The sequence below is a fragment of the Cetorhinus maximus genome, chromosome 8, assembly GCF_964194155.1.
Source record: "Cetorhinus maximus chromosome 8, sCetMax3.hap1.1, whole genome shotgun sequence".
Taxonomy (NCBI): domain Eukaryota; kingdom Metazoa; phylum Chordata; class Chondrichthyes; order Lamniformes; family Cetorhinidae; genus Cetorhinus; species Cetorhinus maximus.
Window position 1 is genome coordinate 15802791 of NC_135886.1, and position 19527 is coordinate 15822317.

General features: G+C 45.4%; 1 protein-coding gene and 1 long non-coding RNA gene across 3 annotated transcripts in view; one reads left to right on the forward strand and one right to left on the reverse strand.

Annotated features, from left to right (window-relative positions):
* Nucleotides 1-19527, reverse strand: part of foxp4 (forkhead box P4) — a 438498-nt gene that overhangs the window by 360055 nt on the left and 58916 nt on the right. The gene's annotated exons all lie outside the window — the stretch shown is intronic.
* The window catches only part of LOC144683460 (uncharacterized), a 97688-nt gene continuing 82304 nt past the window's right edge, over nucleotides 4144-19527 (forward strand). Inside the window, exon 1 of the long non-coding RNA XR_013577259.1 lies at nucleotides 4144-4273. This is a non-coding gene — a long non-coding RNA (uncharacterized LOC144683460). The remainder of the gene's footprint in view (nucleotides 4274-19527) is intronic.

A 19527-nucleotide genomic window follows, 5' to 3' on the forward strand; every position in this document is an offset into this window, starting at 1 on the left:
CTGTTCAGTACACACAGCTCTATCTGTGTAACACACTGTTCAGTACACACAGCTCTCTCTGTGTAACACACTGTTCAGTACACACATCTCTCTGTGTAACACACTGTTCAGTACACACAGCTCTCTCAGTGTAACACACTGTTCAGTACACACAGCTCTCTCTGTGTAACACACTGTTCAGTACACACAGCTCTCCCTGTGTAACACTCTATTCAGTACACACAGCTCTCTTGATGTAACACATTGTTCAGTACACACAGCTCTTACTGTGTAACGCGCTGTTCGTTACATACAGCTCTCTCTGTGTAACAAGCTGTTCAGTACACACAGCTCTCCCTATGTAATGAAATGTTCAGTACACATGGCTCTCCCTTTGTAACACACTGTTCAGTACACACAGCTCTCTCTGTGTAACACTCTATTCAGTACAAAGAAAAGTACAGCACAGGAACAGGCCCTTCAGCCCTCCAAGCCTGCGCCGATCATATTGCCCGTCAACTAAAACATTTTGCACTTTCGGGGTCCGTATCCCTCTTTTCCCATCCTATTCATGTATTTGTCAAGCTGCCTCTTAAACACCACTATCGTACCTGCTTCCACCACCTCCTCTGGCAGCGAATTCCAGACACTCACTACTCTCTGCGTAAAAAACTTGCCCCTCACATCTCCTCTATAGTTTTGTCCTCTCACCTTAAATCTATGTCCCCTAGTAATTGACTCTTCCACCCTGGGAAAAAGCTTCTGACTATCTACTCTGTCCATGCCACTCATAATTTTGTAAACTTCTATCAAGTCGCCCCTCAATCTCCCTCGCTCTAGTGAGAACAATCTGAGTTTCTCCAACCTCTCCTCATAGCTAATAACCTCCAGACCAGGCAGCATCCTGGTAAACCTCCTCTGTACCCTCTCCAATGCCTCCATATCCTTCTGGTAATGTGGCGACCAGAATTGCACGCAATATTCCAAGTGTGGCCTAACCAAGGTTCTATACAGCTGCAGCATGACTTCGCAGCTTTTATACTCAATACCCCTGCCGATGAAGGCAAGCATGCCACATGCCTTCCTGACTACCTTATCCACCTGCGTTGCCACTTTCAGTGACCTGTGGACCTGTACACCCAGATCCCTCTGCCCGTCAATGCACTTAAGGGTTCTGCCATTTACTGTATAATTCCTGCCTGTATTAGACCTTCCAAAATGCATTACCTCGCATTTGTCCGGATTAAACTCCATCTGCCATTTCTCCGCCCAAGTCTCCAACCGATCTATATCCCGTTGTATCCTTTGACAATCCTCTTCGCTTTCTGCAACTCCTCCAACCTTAGTGTCGTACACAAATCTCTCCCTGAGTAACACACTGATCAGTACACACAGCCCTCCCTGTGTAACACACTGTACAGTACACATGGCTTTCTCTGTACACAAGCTGTTGAGTACACACAGTTTTCCATGTGTAACACACTGTTCAGTACACACAGCTCTCTCTGTGTAACACGCTGTTAAGTACGCACAGCTCTCCCATTGTAACACAGTTCAGTACACACAGCTCTCCCCGTGTAATACGCTGTTCAGTACACCCTGCTCTCTCTCTGTGTAACACACTGTTCAGCACACACAGCTCTCCCTGTGTAACACACTGTTCAGTGCACACAGCTCTCTCTGTGTATCACAATGTTCAGTGCACACAGCTTTCCCATTGTAACATGCTGTTCAGTACACACGGCTCTCTCTGTGTAACACGCTGTTCAGTGCACACAGTTCTCAGTGTGATACTCCAATGACAAGAGCTGCAGGGCTGCTCCAGACTGTGTGTCAATGGTCTGCGCTTTCACTATTCATGTGTCAGCACTGCATTCATTGTGCACATGCTCTATATATTACATGGATCACACTCGAGAGTTATCAGTCACATCGTCTGTGATTAGCCATCTTCTGGTTTATTGTTGTAGCTCAAACGCAGCTGAAGCCACGAATATCGCCGCATGAAAGCATCATGATGACTCCTGCTAGGATAGCGGGCATCGATCTGCATGATTCACCGTCCACAGTCACAAACCAGTTTCTTGGTGAGGGAGTGGATTCTCTCTGGTTTCCAGAATAGGGCAGCGTTGGCATGGGGAAGCCCAAAATTCTAGCAAAGCTGAGTGCTCCCTTGACCTGTTTCTGCCTGGCAGAAGAGGACGAACGTCGTTAGCTTTCCTTCAATGAAGAGCCTCACGGACCTCCCAGCGAGCTGTGTGATGTTGTAAATATCACCAGTTCCAGCCTGGAATGAGCCAGATGTATAAAAGCTCAATGTCATGATCACCGACCCTCGGCCTGCTCTGAGGCTGCAGATGGTGCCAGGTTTCAGTTCGTGTGTCCTTCCTAAGGCACAGACATCTCATACCCTGTTCCTCGTTGTGTGGATATGGACTCCTGCCTGGACCCCATCTCCCCCTCCTCTGTCTTTCAATAGCTGGCCTGCTCTGCATGGCCTGTCTTCATTTTCCCAGCCATGCCGAATTCCAAGGGGAATCCCATGTCTGGGAGCAACCGGTCTCTTCTAAAGCTTTGAAGTCAGTAAAAAGTCCTTCAGCAGCAGTCACATCACTCCCTGCAGACTTTTAGCACATTAAACAACTATTGAAAACAATAGACACCTAGAGAATTGTACCAATAGCCAGAAGATATCAACTAGCAATTAGTCTATAACAAAAACAGAATTACCTGGAAAAACTCAGCAGGTCTGGCAACATCGGTGGAGAAGAAAAGAGTTGACATTTCGAGTCCTCATGACCCTTCAACAGAACTGAGTAATATTAGGAGAGGGGTGAAATATAAGCTGGTTTAAGGTGGGGGGGGGATGGGGGGAGAGAGAGAGAGAAGTTGGGGGGCTGGGTGGTTGTAGGGACAAGCAAGCAGTGATAGGAGCAGATAATCAAAAGATGTCACAGACAAAGGAACAAAGAGGTGTTGAAGGTGGTGATATTATCTAAACGAATGTGCTAATTAAGAATGGATGGCAGGACACTCAAGGTACAGCTCTAATGGGGGTGGGGTGGAAAGACTAACAGGGCATAAAAGGTATAGATTTAAAAATAATGGAAATAGGTGGGAAAAGAAAAATCTATATAAATTATTGGAAAAAACAAAAGGAAGGGGGAAGAAACGGAAAGGGGGTGGGGATGGAGGAGGGAGTTCAAGATCTAAAGTTGTTGAATTCAATATTCAGTCCGGAAGGCTGTAAAGTGCCTAGTCGGAAGATGAGGTGCTGTTCCTCCAGTTTGCGTTGGGCTTCACTGGAACAATGCAGCAAGCCAAGGACAGACATGTGGGCAAGAGATCAGGGTGGAGTGTTAAAATGGCAAGCGACAGGGAGGTTTGGGTCTTTCTTGCGGACAGACCGCAGGTGTTCTGCAAAGCAGTCGCCCAGTTTACGTTTGGTCTCTCCAATGTGATGCCCTTTCTGCTGCTGAACACGTGTGCAGCTGTGTGGGGTTAACAGAGGGTGTGGGCTGAGGCACTGGGCTCCAAGATGGCAGCAGTAGCATCAAAGCAGTCTCATACACTGATGAAGGTCATGACCTGCCTGCTTTGCATAATTCCGGTGAATATTCACTGCAAACTCTAATGTACCGAAATGGAGTCCGACACGATTTATCTGACAAATGGACATCATTCTGGAGCTGTAATACGTCAGGTCCAAAGAAAAAGGGTGTTAACAATCCCAATTTCTCACCCAGAGAATCTCCATCTGCCGGCCATTTTGGAGAGAGCCGAGGAGGATTGTCTTCACTCCAAAGGGTTGTGAATCCTTGGAATCCTCTACCCCAAGAGCTGTGGATGATGATTGTTGAACAAGTCCAAGGTAGAGACTGTAGAGACTGATAGATTTGTGGATACTAAGGGAGCCAAGAGATTTGGAGATAGGGTGGGAAAGTGGAGTTGAGGTCAAAGACCATCTGTGATCATATCGAATGGTGGGGCAGGCTCAAGGGAATGTAAAATCTACTCCTGCTCCTATTTCTTATGTTTTTGTGTTTTCAGAAAGGGTAAGAGAGAGTAAGCAAGAGGCAAAGAGAGACAGAAAGAGAAACATACCAGGCTGGATTTTCAGGAGGGCATACCACTTGTTACCCCTCCCCCACTCCCCCCCCACTCCCCACCCCCACACTGGAAGAAAAGTCAACCAACTTAACAATATGCTGCGGGCAACTGAAGGAGAGAGCAGTAGGTGCTGCTGGGACTGCATGGAGGCCCCAGGAAGAATTGTCATTGATGCCAGGAACAGGTAAGTCAAGCTTTTTTGGGTGGGGTGTGATCGGGCACTCTAGGGAGGGGTGAGGGGTGCGGTTTGGAGGCCAGGTGGGGAAGCACAAAGTGGGGGGTGGGGGGAGGTATAATCTTAGGTGGGATGCCCTTCAAGGTGCAGGGAAACCCTCAAAAGATGTACCTCCCTTCATTCCTGCCTTTCACCAACCTTGGTGAAAAACGCCTTTTCCAGCACTTTATGGGAGTGGAGCTGGATTGAGTGCCTTACGTGGGGATCTCAATAGGACTAAGGCAGCCTAGTGGACGCTTTATACCCCCCTTCCTGCGCACCCCCCACCCCCGCCCCCAATTATCGGGACTAGGTTGGGGGCAGGTGGGAAGGCTACCCATCTACACATTTTACACGCACCCACATGCCACCACCAAAAACCTGCCCTGCGGGGGCTGTAAAACACAGCCCACGCAGACAGAGCCCTGCCAAACCTGATATAAAAGCAGGTCTTTTAATGATCCAGCAACAGTGGCACTGTGTTAGAACATCACCAGTCCCATTGCTGTATCCAGTGTCCTGGGCCTAACGCCCCAAATGTCACAACAGAATCCTTGCCTCTTCAGCGCTTCCCTGCTCTGCACTTAAGTTCACAACCTAATCTCTCCAACTGTGGGCCTTTTGCCAGCAACGTTCGAGTGTAATCTCCAGTTGCCACCATTTGCGAAAGGCAATGTTTATATATTCCTGAGGCACGGCTGGGACAGAGCAGCCTGAGACACAGGGAAAAGATCAACTGTGAGACAAGGAGGGGGGGAAAAAAAAGATGAACTTTTGGTCTTACATTTATAAAAAGCTGAATTAAAAAAATAGAATCTTGAGGATCGAATAATTCATTAATATATTCTGGGACAATTCTTTCAGAGTAGGCTTGGTTCTGTTCCAAATGCACTAAAGGGTTTTCTGCATATTTTCAAATCCATTATCTTCAGCCGATTTCATTATGCTATCATGCACACATCACTTTCAGTGTTGAAGTTTGACAGAAAACAAAAGACAGCAATTGTACCCACTGGATACTATACATAATGAATGATAATGCCAGTCATTAGGGTGTTTCAATTCCTAATAGTCATTTGATATTTTTCAGGATCTCTCGCTGCCACAGATTCTTACACCTTGTGTATTGGGTAGCATGGTCAGCAGTGGTCATAATTTTACTCAGATAATTCCCATATATAGATACCTATTTCCTTAAAAAATGCTGAAAGGTGGACTGGTTTGATAAACTGTTCAAATATAAGCACGCTTTTTAATTGTGCTATTTAATTGCAATGTTGTATGTGGTCTACTTTCTCCAGCTGGGGAGAGAAGCAGACAGAGTGAGGGTAAGGAATTAAACGTTCGCGCACATTTCTTTTATTTTATCCATTCACCGGATGTGGAGATCACTGGCGAGACCAGCGTTCGTTCCCCACCCTTCATTTCCCTTGGGCTGAGTTGCTTGCGAGGCCACTTTGGAGGGCAGTTCAGAGTCAGCCACGTGGCCGTGGGTCTGGAGTCACATGTAGGTCAGGCTGAGTAAGGGCGGCAAATTTCCTCCCCTGAACCAGATGGGTTTTCACAGAAACCAATGATAGTTTCACTGTCACCATCGCTGAGACTCGATTTCAATTCCAGATTTATTCATTTAATTTAAATTCCACCAGCTGCCATGGTGGGATTTGAACCCATTTCCCCAGGGCATTAACCTGGGCCTTGGGACTAGTAGCCCAGTGACATTACCATTACCCCACCAACTCCCCTCATAAGATCAAGACATGATGGAAAGATCAAGAGAAAATTAAGAGTTTCCACTTTGGGCACAATTTGGAAATTGTGCTGGGTTAGGTTGTACGGGGTTAGGTTGCGCTGGGTTAGGTTGCACTGGGTTATGTTGTGCTGGGTTAGGTTGCACTGGGTTATGTTGTGCTGGGTTAGGTTGTACGGGGTTAGGTTGCGCTGGGTTAGGTTGCACTGGGTTAGGTTGTGCTGGGTTAGGTTGCTTTGGGTTAGTTACACTCGGTTAGGTTGTACTGAGTTAGGTTGTACTGCATTAGGCTGTGCTCAGTTAGGTTGTACTGAGTTAGGTTGCGCTGGGTTAGGTTGCGCTGGGTTAGGTTGCGCTGGGTTAGGTTGCGCTGGGTTAGGTTGTACTGAGTTAGGTTGTTCTGAGTTAGGTTGCGCTGAGTTAGGTTGCGCTGGGTTAGGTTGCGCTGGGTTAGGTTGCGCTGGGTTAGGTGGTACTGAGTTAGGTTGTTCTGGGTTAGGTTGCGCTGGGTTAGGTTGCGCTGGGTTAGGTTGTGCTGGGTTAGGTTGTACTGTGTTAGGCTGTGCTCAGTTAGGTTGTATTGAGTTATGTTGTTCTGGGTTAGGTTACGCTGGGTTAGGTTGTACTAGGTTAGGTTGCGCTGGGTTCGGTTGTACTGGGTTAGGTTGTGCTAGGTTAGGTTGTACTGGGTTAGGTTGTGCTCAGTTAGGTTACGCTGGGTTAAGTTGCCTTGGGTTAGGTTGTGCTCAGTTAGTTTGTACTGGGTTAGGTTGAGCTGAGTTAGGTTGCGTTGGGTTGCACTGGGTTAGGTTGCACTGAGTTAGGTTGAGCTGGGTTAGGTTGCGCTGGGTTAGGTTGAACTGAGTTAGGTTGCGCTGGGTTAGGTTGTACTGGGTTAGGTTGTGCTCAGTTAGGTTACGCTGGGTTAAGTTGCCTTGGGTTAGGTTGTGCTCAGTTAGTTTGTACTGGGTTAGGTTGAGCTGAGTTAGGTTGCGTTGGGTTGCACTGGGTTAGGTTGCACTGAGTTAGGTTGAGCTGGGTTAGGTTGCGCTGGGTTAGGTTGAACTGAGTTAGGTTGCGCTGGGTTAGGTTGCGCTGGGTTTGGTTGAGCTGAGTTAGGTTGCGCTGGGTTAGGTTGCGCTGGGTTAGGTTGAGCTGAGTTAGGTTGCGCTGGGTTAGGTTGCGCTGGGTTGCACTGGGTTAGGTTGCACTGGGTTAGGATGAGCTGGGTTAGGTTGAGCTGAGTTAGGTTGCGCTGGGTTGCGCTGGGTTAGAATGAGCTGAGTTAGGTTGCGCTGGGTTAGGTTGCACTGGGTTAGGTTGCGCTGGGTTAGGATGAGCTGAGTTAGGTTGCACTGGGTTAGGTTGTGCTGGGTTAGGTTGAGCTGGGTTAGGTTGCACTGGGTTAGGTTGCACTGGGTTAGGTTGAGCTGGGTTAGGTTGCGCTGGGTTAGGTTGCACTGGGTTAGGATGAGCTGGGTTAGGTTGCACTGGGTTAGGTTGCGCTGGGTTAGGTTGTACTGGGTTAGGTTGTACTGGGTTAGGTTGCGCTGGGTTAGGTTGTACTGGGTTAGGATGAGCTGGGTTAGGTTGCACTGGGTTAGGTTGTACTGGGTTAGGTTGTACTGGGTTAGGTTGTACTGGGTTAGGTTGTACTGGGTTAGGATGAGCTGGGTTAGGTTGTACTGGGTTAGGTTGTACTGGGTTAGGTTGCGCTGGGTTAGGTTGTACTGGGTTAGGATGAGCTGGGTTAGGTTGCACTGGGTTAGGTTGTACTGGGTTAGGTTGTACTGGGTTAGGTTGTACTGGGTTAGGATGAGCTGGGTTAGGTTGTACTGGGTTAGGTTGTACTGGGTTAGGTTGTACTGGGTTAGGTTGTACTGGGTTAGGTTGTACTGGGTTAGGTTGCAATTCAAGATTCCTCTGAAACTCATCTCCATAACTACAAATGTACAATCTTCACTGAAGCAGTGTAAGTGGGCTAAGCAATAGAATTTAATTTTTTCCTTTCCATTATAAAATATTTCTTGATATATTTCAGTGATAATATGGTGCAGTTTTATTAATGCAGCTGCAAATGGGTTTATCACCAAAAATAAGCCTTTTTAGGAAGTGTCCACTTCACCACCAGATTTAAAATGACTGAAAATAACTTTGAAAAACGATACTGAATGATATGATAGTTTCATTGGTGCATTTCAGTCATTTTCTTTGTAAGTTAAATATTTTTGATCTGCGAAGAAAATGATCGCAATTTGAAGAACCTTCCTGAACCAACACAAGTGGTCAAATCTCACAGTTTTGGCCACAGTTTTGGTTGTGGAGCCTGAACCAGTTAAATTAAATCAATGTAACAGATTGGGCAAAGCACAAATGTTAGTGGTTTTGGGAGTACCTCACGTTTAACATTCCCCAATCTAATCCCACATCGCCCTGATTTTACTGACAGAAGCAAATGGTAACCCAGCCCCAAGAAAGAAAGAAAACAGCAAGATCAGAGAAAGATCAAAGGACAGGATAGGGAGAGATCATGAGGGAGAACAGGCTTGAGGGGCTGAATGGCCTGCTCTCATCCCTATGTTTGAAATAAAAAGAGACAATGAAAAGAGGAAGGCAAACAACGTAGGAGACTCAATAATAAAGGGCATATGAGACCCCGATAGCATTTTACTAGCTCCTCATAGAGTGTAAACCCGCAGAGGCTGAAGAAGACAGTCCCAATCTTCACTCTTCACTGCAGAATCCTGCAAACGCCAGCTTCCCAGGCCTACCCAGCTACCAGGCACCTGATTCTCCTCCTTTGTCACTGGACCACAGTCACTTTATAGCAGAAACGGATGAGTAGCTGACCAGTGGGATTCAAATGAGGCACGAAGGTTAAAACTAGCCAGCCTTAGACTCAACGGAGTAGGAAATAGCTATAGAGTCTCAGTGGAAACTCAACAATTTATATCGCATTAGCAGCATTAATACAGTAAAACATCCCAAGGTGCTTCAGAGGAGTGATTATCAAACAGAATTTGACACTGAGACACATAAGGAGATATTAGGACAAGTGACCCAATCTTCATCATAGGGACAGGCTTTTAAAAGTGCCTTAGAAAAGGAAAAAGAGGTGAAAAGATGTAGGGAAAGAATTTCAGAGCTCAAAGCCAAGGCAGCTGGAGGCACCAGTAGCGGAGCAATGGAAATTGGAGAATGTATAAGAGGCCTGAATTGAAGGGACGCAGCGATCTAGGAGGGTGGTAGGGACTGAAGGAGGTTACAGAGTTGTGAGCGGGGTGGGGTGTGGGCGAAGGGGGAGGCGCATGGAGGGATTTGAAAATAAGGATGAGGATTTTAAAGCTGAGGCATTGGTGGATCAGCAGCCAATGTAAGTCAGCAAACATGGGGCGATGGGACTTTGTGCAAATTAATACATGGGCAGCAGATTTTTGGGCGAGTTTATGAGGCAAAGAAAGAGAAAGTGGAGGTTGGAGGACAGAGAAAGGAGAGAGTAAAGGAACGTGCATGTGGAACAGAAAGACAGACAAAGAGAAACCTAATCAGGAAGGGGTGGGGAAGAGGGGGAGAGAGAAGCAGGGAGACAGACACAGGGAGAGCAAATAAAACAGAGACATGAAGAGAGAGACTAAGAAGAGTAGAACTAGAGAGAGAGAGAGATGCATGCAGAGTGATAAAATACAATAACAGACATTCTCAAACAAAAAGACAGAAGGAGTACAAAATAAACAAGAAATGAATCACCAAGTCACATTGCCTAAGTCCTGACACAGAGAATCCATTTGCCAAGAAATGTTCCGCTTGGATCAGGATTTCCATCAACAACACATTAAAAGAAGCACATTTGTAACCCAATGTCTTACAGTCTATTTCATCATTCAGTCAGTGCCTGCCTCTAAACTAAAACAATAGGAACACTGAGCACATTGTACACACCCGTGATGGTGATTTGGAGAATGTCCTGAACTTGAATGAGGCAGAGAGTTGTGTTTACAGTGTTCTGTTTATCTAACAGTGTGAATCAGATGCACCGGGACAATTTTCCACTTCCATTAGAGATGTTGTACAAAGGGTTTAGTCCATTTGGGTCCTGCGTTTGGACCGTGTAGGCATTGCTGTCAACCCAATACTGAGTCACCCTGAGGAAAAACCTCCAGTATTTACTTTCAAACAATTTTCCCCCCACTTTATTTATTTTTTTAGTAGAAGGGCTTCAGCTCATGGCATGAAACGCCACTGTGTTTGGGAAGAAAAGGGCGAATCGATTGGAGACTAGTGATGAGGATGCGACTACTTCTTCTAAAGAAGGGACAGAGTGGAAGAGAGGGAAGGATCCAGGGGAGAGAAAGTGTCTTCTGCAAAATGTTGGTGAGGGGAGGTGTGTGTGTGTGGGTGTGGGGTGTGGGGGTGGGTGGGGGCTGGTGGAGGGGAGCTGGGGCAGCCGAGAAAACTCATTCCTTTCCTGAGCAGTCACTTCCTGTCTAAAAGACAGAAAATCCTTGACAGTATGAGGGGACACAGTTCCAGCTTAAATAGGTCATCAGTGACATTGGGAGTTTCAGCGTACTGGGCACTTCATCTGAAAAGGAAAAATAATTAAAAATAATTCTCCACCTCCCTACCTTATATTAAAATTTCCCTCTCATAACGCAAAAGGGCCTATTTTTATATCTAAAAATGCACCACAAAAGGGTGATGGAATTGCTGCCTATAATGACAGTGGAAAAAGCAGATGATAATTTGTATTAACTAGGGAGCAACGAGTCAAGCTCATTTGCATCTTTTAGATTATATGCATTTCAGAAGTAATTTCTGGAGGGGCAATGAATGAGTATTAATTCCCGTGTGGATTCACAATATAGAAAAAAAACCATCAAACGCCACACAGGCAAGGAGAAAGAAATTCACAGCATAATAAACGGAGCTGGGTTCGTGAGAACTAATTCGCCACCAGTATGTTTCAGCCGGGTATTTAGGATCCAGCATAATGTCTATAGAAAGGCTGCTACTTCAGTACTTTAACATTCTCCTAGATAATTATCATATCATATTTCATTTCTGGGCTACAATGCCACTTCCTCACTTTACTCTTTTTTGCAATTATTGAAGCCAGGAGAAGGTGTATAAAATCCCAATCCATTCGAACCCTTTTCAATGCCTTCGCAGTTGGTACGCACATTTACTGAAATTTGGCAAAAGAAAAATCATCTTCGACTGTAATTATGACATATTTATTTGCCCTGTCCTGCAGATAATATTGTGCCTCATTGTTCAATTAGTAATTATGAAAATTAATAGCAAACAAAGGCTATAATGAATACGGCTTCAGTAACACTGACAGCACTCCCACAAATATGACAAGGTCAAATTATTTTTTTTGTGTGTAATTCAATGAATGTCATTAAGAAACATCCAGCACAATCTGTACCCTTTGTTCGCCGTGAAACAGGTTCCTTTATTTTTATTAATGAATCTTATATTATTTCCTCGCAACTCCCAGCTTTCTCCTGAAGGTGCTGACTCTCAGTGGTAGCAATCCCACCAGCGACAGCAGCTCGTGGTTGGTCTGCGTGTGTAATCTGGACACAGGGTGCTGGCAGACAATTCAACTATGTCAGCCATCACAGTTCACATCTGCTTTCTCCCTAACCTCATTGGGTGGTGTGAGCAGGAGCAGGAACCAGCAAAGATGGGAGTGATGGAGGGAATGATATTTGTCTCAGTGACAGTGGGTGGAAAGTAGGGGGCGGAGATTGGCAATATCCACCCCTCCATCCTGGCACACAATGGCTGAATATACAATCTACAGAATACACTGCAGGAACAAACCAAGCTTACTTTGACAGAATGTCCTCCCCTGTCACCTCAAATGACAGCCACGTGATGGAGGCACCTCCCTCTCTAGGCTCCCCTCCAAATCATACTCCATCCTGACTTGGACATACATTGTCCTTCCTATATCAGCACCTATCAGTTGGGATTCCCTTCCTGACCGCACTCTGGGAGTACCTTCAGCACACAGACTGCGCTAGTTCAGGTCGGTAGCTCGCCAGCACTACGTTCTCTGGACAGCAAGGGATGGGTAATAAATGTTGCTTGTGCTATAACTTGAGATGAAACTTGCTCAGAGGTAGAAGTGAGCATTGTTGGTTCTGAATAGGGTTTGGCATTTGAAGCTCAGCTTTGGAGTGAACACAATGTAGAGGTCATCTGCTGTTTAGTTCAGCTGGATCAAGTAACATAGAAACAGGAAAAGGTTGTTCAGACCCTCGAGCCTATTCTGTCATTCAATCAGGTCATGGCTGATCTGTATCTTAACTCCATTTACCTACTACCTTGGTTTTGTAATACTTAACCTAGCAATCTCAATTTTCGATCGATCCCCCAGCTTTTTGGGGGGGAGAGAGTTCAAGGTTTCCACTCCCTTTTTTGTGAAGAGGTGCTTTCTGACATCACCCCTGAATGACCTGGCTCTCATTTTAAAATTATAACCCTTTGTTCTGGATTTCCCCTCCCTCCCCAAGAGAAAACGGTTTCTCTCTAACTGATGAGAGGGATGAAGTCGATGGAAGGGTGTGAAGATTATGGCGATGGCTGAAAGTTATGGACTCAAATCTTCTCAACGTTCAATGGTAGGATATTCTGGCTCACTCGTTAAAATCAGTCGGGCAGTCTGACAGTACTGATACAGACATGCGGTCAAGGAACATGGCAGAGAGGTAAAGCTGGGCAACCACCAATGTACATCTAGAAACTGACCCTCTGCCTTGGATGAAGTCAGTCAGTGACGGAGAATGGGAGAACACTGCAGCAACAAAGGGACAAAAACCATGGCAACGAGCAGCACCACGTTAGCAAGCTAAGGAGGTTGGAACAATGTTAATTTACAAGAGGCAACAAAGGTAGAAGAGTTTGCTCCAGAGTTTGTTCCATGTCCACAAAATAGATAAAGTAAAGTAATTCCGAAAGGGCCAAATTGCAGATTTCCATTTTTTGATTGTTCTTTTCTAACACATTTCCTTTCATTTCTATATTTTCTGGAAGTATTTGATTCCAAGCACATAGTTTCTGCCAGTTTAAGTTGCCCACTTAAAATAGTCCTGGCTCCTCATCAAACTTCACAAATATTTTTTTAAAAGGCACAGAGCACATAAAACTGAACCATACACAGCAGCTTTTGTCTGTGTTTGGATTATTCACACGTTAAGTATGATGCTCCAACGTGCTCCAAACGTTCAAATTTTACTAAAATACAAACTCCCTTTTGTTCATTTTTCCCGCTGGTCTCTCAGGAGGAAACGTTGCTCATGACTGCAGCCTCATCCTTCTAATTGCTGGCTGCTCTTTACCCAGTTACATTGGAGCCATAATTGCAGGCTTTGTTTTGCCAATCTTCACCCCAGGATCACTGGGGGCGCGATCTGGCTGCCTGGTCATAAGCAGCCGTCCAATAACCTTTCATCATCACCCAAGATATCGACTGCCGCAGGATATTCCAATAGTTTGGACATCACAATAAAGGATGCCAGGTAAGGATTTAGCCGCGGTGATAGTGTGAAGTAAAACAGCTACTTGCCTGACACAAAACTAACCAAACTCACATAGCAACAGTGGTCGCTCAGTCATGAGATTCGAGGGAAGCTGTTTGCAGGTCAAACCTTACCTCAAGCTAGAATCTCTGCATTCAGGAGAGAACAGGGAAAACTGGAGGGAAAACACAAACTGACAGCATTGTCTGTTCCGAACAGGGTGTCCCTACCACCTTAAAAACTCCCCACCAAAGGAAAAAGGCCCCTTTAAGTCATGAATGGGCACCTCTCCCAATGTTTCAGTCGGACAAACCAAGTAAGAAGGCAAACTCTGTAGAGTATGAGAGTCCCAGTCCATGCTGGTCAGGAGCCGACAAGAGACCTCAATGATTCAAGGTGGGGAAGTGGAAAATTGACCAGGTTATTGACCAAGGTCATAGGAACAGGAAGAGGCCATTCACCCCCTTGAACCTGTTCCACCATTCCATCAGATCATGGTTAATCTGTGCCCCAAATCTATTTACCTGCCTTGGCTCCATATACCTTGATACTCTAACCACCCCCACCCCCACTCCACAAAAAAAAATCTATAATCTCAGTCCTGTAAACTTCAATTGGCCCCCGCATCCACAACCTTTGCGGGGAGTGAGTTATGATTTCCACTAGCCTTTGTGTGAGACAGTGTTTCCCGATTTCATTCTGAAATGGCAGGCTCTAATTCTGGCCTCTCTCCCGATCATTATCCAGTTGTCTCTGTGGAATTGTTTGTTTAAATATCAGATCTCAAACCAAAACAGCCACAGTTTTGGTGCATTCTGTCAATAAGCTATTTATTTGGCGAGGTAACGGATAAGAGACAGCAGCAGTGGAGGTGTGTGGCTGCTCAGGGTATCACCTTCCAGGAGGGGGAACTGGAGGATGCAAGATGGCTTAGAAAAAGGAAGAGTAGAACGAAACTAAAAATAAAATAAAACTTGTCAAGAAAGAGGAGAATTCAGACAAATGAACTGGATATGATTTGGTGCCTGGGATTTTGGGAACAATCCAAGGATCATGATATAAATATTGTACAAACAAAAGGATTGGGTGGGAATATTTCACAGAAAGTCAACTGGGATGATCATGGATTTTGGCTTGGCTGACCGAGGTCTGGCTGGACCAGTGTGTTGCTAATAATCCTTTCTGCCGACAGCCTTTTGTGCCTATGGTTAGGTTACTTGCTGCCAAGACTTTCTAATCACACAACTGTGAAACAATAAAGCTTTAGAACTCAAGTACTGCTTTCATCCCAGAGCCTAATTAACTAAATCAGGAAGACAAAGCATTCAACTATCTCCTGTAAAGAAACAAAGTCAGTCCAGTGTAATTTAGCTCAGCTTTGATTTACTTACTTGTCATGTTCAGTAATCTCTTTTTCTCAGGACACAGACGCCAAACCTTCCCTGCAGCTTTTAATTTGCATTATTTTCCTCTTAATATCTTTCGCCCAGTTGCTGTGACAGTCTGAATCAGCTGGGTTTGGGTTGGTTCTGGATGGGGTTAAGAGTTTGTGTGATATTACACAACAGAGTATGTCAGGCTCTATTCACTTGACCTTTTCCTTGCTACTTCTATCTCCTCTAGGCGCTGTCTTGTGCAGAATAGATCCACCTGCTTCAATATCTCACTCAATATCCATTCTTTACATATTAACCCGGGCACAGATCTAGAATGTCCAAGGCTTGCTTGATGGAAAAAGAGTTGATGTAACTTTTTTATTTTATATTATTTTGGATTTTTGACTCTGGATTCTGTGTCTCAGTTTACTCTCACAGTTGAGTTGCCACTCCCTACATTTGAAGTTCTTCACACTTGCCCCGCTACCTAGGTTGGAAAACCCAAGATAGCGGCTTTCTTTGGATCTGCTGTAGCTCCTGGTCCCATCCTGTATCTTCCTTTTCTCACCCTTCAGAGGTGGGTGAGTTACATTGCCTCTGATTTTGTTTTAAGTCTTTAATTCATTGAATAATAAATGAACAAGCAGGTGAATTTAAAAAAAGTTGCATTTTCTAGAGCATATCACATGTCTTCAGGATGTGCCAAAGTGCTTTAGAGGCAATTAAGTAATTCTTTTGAAGGTAGTCACTCTTGTAATGTAGGAGACATTGCAGCAAATTTGCAATGAGATAATGACTAGAGAATCTGTTTTAGTGATGCTGGTTAAGGGACAAATATTGGCCAGAATACTGGGAGCATTCTCTTACTCTTCTTGGATGTGATCTTTTATGCCTATCTGAGAGGGCAGGCAAGGCCTTAAACATCTCACCTGAAATACAGCAACACTGACAGTGCAGCACTTCCTCAGCACTGCACCGGCATTGTTAGCCTGGATTATGGGCTCAAGTCCCTAGAGTGGAACTCTGAATCCATTGACTCAGTCGTGACACTGCTACCAACTGGACTGCTGCTGACAATATAGGTTTTTACAGGTCAAACCCTGGAGCGGAACTTGAGCCCACAATATTCCCATGCCAAATTGAAGGACTACAGCACTGGCAAAGGGCCAGCACTAAAGGAACACCACACTGCCAGAGGGTCAGTACTGAGGGAGGGCTGCACTGTCAGAGGAAGAGTGCTGCGCAGTCATAAGGACAGAACTGAGGGAGCACCATACTGCCGGAGAGTCAGTACTGAGGAAGCGCTGCACTGTTCGAGGGACAGTGCTGAGGGAGTGTTGCACTGTCGGAAGGTCAGTACTGAGGGAGCACCACACTGTCAGAGGGTCAATACTGAGGGAGTGCTGCACTGCCAGAGGGTCAGTGATGAGGGAGGGCTACATGTCAGAGGGTCAGTACTGCGGGAGTGCTGCACTGTCAGAGGGTCAGCACTGAGGGAGGGTGACACTGTCAGAGGGTCAGTACTGAGGGAGTGCCACATTGTTGGCTGGTCAGTACTGTGGGTAAACTGCACTGTATTTCAGATAAGGCATTAAACTGAAGCTTTGCCTGCTCTCTCAAATGTCGATAACAGACCACATGGTCAGTGATTAACAAATAGAAGAAAGCTCTCCTTGACATCCTGGGGTACATTTAATGTACAAATAGCACAAACAGGTTAACTGACAATTATAACAATGTCATTCTACAATTCTTGTTCTGTGTAAGAGGCTGCGATGTTTGTCTACAAAACTGATTGGCCTCAGCTAAAGTATTGAGCTCAATTCCGGGCACCACATTTTAAGAACGATGTCAGGGCATTTGAGAGGTTGCAGAGGAGATTTATGAGAATGATATCAGGGATGGGGGACTTTAGTTATGTGAAGAAATTGGAGGGGCTGGGATTGTTTCCCTTATGGTAGAGAAAGTGAAGAAATGAACTGACAGAGGTGTTCAAAATAATGAATGGTTTAGACAGAGCAAATAAGGAGGACCTGTTTCAACTGATAGAAGGTTCTGTAACCAAAGGACGCAAATATAAGCTGATTAGCAAATGAACCAGAGGAGAGATGAGGAGACTTTTTTTACACAGCGAGTTGTTGTGATTGGAATAATCTGCCTGAAAAGACAATGGAAGCAGATTAATCATAACTTTCAAAAAGATGTTGGATAAATGCCTGAAAGGAAAAAATTAATCAACAGGGCAATGGAAAAAGAGCAGACTCTACCAAAGGAAGATCTTCTGTGTTGGATCATTTGCTCTTGGCTGACAGGATGCTGTCTAACTTGAGTTTAGGCGTATACAGTTCAAACAGTGTCAGATGTGACTCAGTGAGTAGCACTCTTGCCTCTGAATCAGAGTATGTGAGTTCATGTACTACCCGAAAGACTTGAGCAAAAAAATCTAGGCAGGCGCACCAGTGTTGTACTGGGGGAGTGCTGCACTGTCGGAGGCGCTGTCGTTTGGATGAGATATTAAACGGAGGCTCTTTTTGATCCATCTGGTGGATGTGGAAGGTTCCATGACAACATTTCAAAAAAAGGCAGGAGAGTTCTCCCCGGTGTCCTGACCAACATTTATCCCTCAACCAAATTCACAAAAACAGATGATCTGGTCATTATCACATTGCTGATTGTGGGAGCTTGCTGTGCAGAAATCAATTGTTGCGTTTCCTGCACTACAACAGTGACTTCACTTCCGAACGTAAACCCGAGGTGGTGAAAGGCGCTATATCAATGCAAGAGGGTTTTTTGGTTTGCTCCACAGCTGTTTATGGTTTGGTACAAGTCAGAATGAAGTTTGTAATCTGAAGCAGAGGGGAGTAACAAGGATGGCGGGATCAGGGGGTGTGAGTAAAAAAAATTATCCCTCATTCATGGATATGTGATTCCTCAGCACTGGCTCCCCAAGATTAAGGATAAAACATCACTTAAAGAGAAAAATTGAAAAATTGGAGTTCAAACCTAATAATAATGAACAACAATTATCCAAACAATTTTGAGTGACACTGGATGAATTATGTTGACAGTCTCTGTTGTGTGACCTGTCTCACCTGGCCTTCTGTAAATTGCAGTGGTTGCAATTTCTTTGTTACTAACAAGTATTCCCTAGCAACAGCTGTAACCGTATAATCAGCCCTGGAAAATTCCACATCACTAACTGCCCAGGACCACCTCTAGTTCAGCACTAGTGTGGTGATTTATAAATGGCTCCTGACTCTCACTGGGGTACGGGTCCCACACACACTGACTCCCACTGGGGTACGGGTCCCACACACAATGACTCTCACTGGGTTACAGATCCCACACACAGCGACTCTCACTGGGGTACGGGCCCCACATACACTGACTCTCGCTGGGGTACAGATCCCACACACACTGACTCTCGCTTGAGTATGGGTCCCACAAACACTGACTCTCACTGGGGTACGGGTTCCACACACACTGACTCTCACTGGGGTACGGATCCCACACACACTGACCCTCACTGGGGTACGGGCCCCACACACACTGACTCTCGCTGGGGTACAGATCCCACACACACTGACTCTCGCTTGAGTATGGGTTCCACACACACTGACTCTCATTGGGGTACGGGTCCCACACCACATTGACTCTCACTGGGGAATGGGTTCCATACACACTGACTCTCACTGGGGTTCAGTCCCACACACACTGACTCTCACTGGGGTACAGTTCCACACACACTGACTCTCACTGGGGTACAGTTCCACACACACTGACCCTCACTGGGGAATGGGTTCCACACACACTGACTCTTTCTGGAACACGGGTCCTATTGGGCACTGACTCCCTCTGGGGTGCTGAATGGCTGATTATACACAGGATGTTGAAATTACTTTCATTGACATTGAAGGGGGAGATTGGTGTCGGGTGTTTGGGATGTCACATGCAGGCACAGGAAAGAGTCTGAGGTATCACCGCTCTGGCAAAAAAAGGGTTAAACTTAGTTGGTGATGAATGATTTCAAATTTCACTCAAAGCCCAGATCTTCGCACCAAATTTACTACAATAAATACAATGTGACCTTTCAGAAAATATTTGAAATGATCAGCAGGGTAACACTGGCCTTTAAGAAGCAATCAGGATGTTTTATAACCCAGGATATTCCACAGGGTCTGAAACCAAGGAGGACCTCACTCAGCCTTAGTGATTGGCTTTACAAATCAGGTGGTTGGATGTGCCCTGACTGTAATCAGAGAGTGTTAGAGGGAAAGGAGTTAAAATAAATGTGAATTATCACTCTGTTGGCTTAATTGTACTGAACTGTTACTGAGAGGTCTCCCAGTGCAAACTGCCCCTCCCTGAATCATCTCAGTAACTTCTCAGTCTCCCCGCATTTTCATTCCTGCTCTTTGAAGGGACATTAATGGTACACGTGTATGTGCATATGTGTGTGTGTGTATATATATGCATGTACGTGTGTTTGTGCATGTACATATCCTTCCTTATGTGATTGCATGGACATTGGATGAGGACGTGGGTGGAGTCAGCTGTAATGCCTCA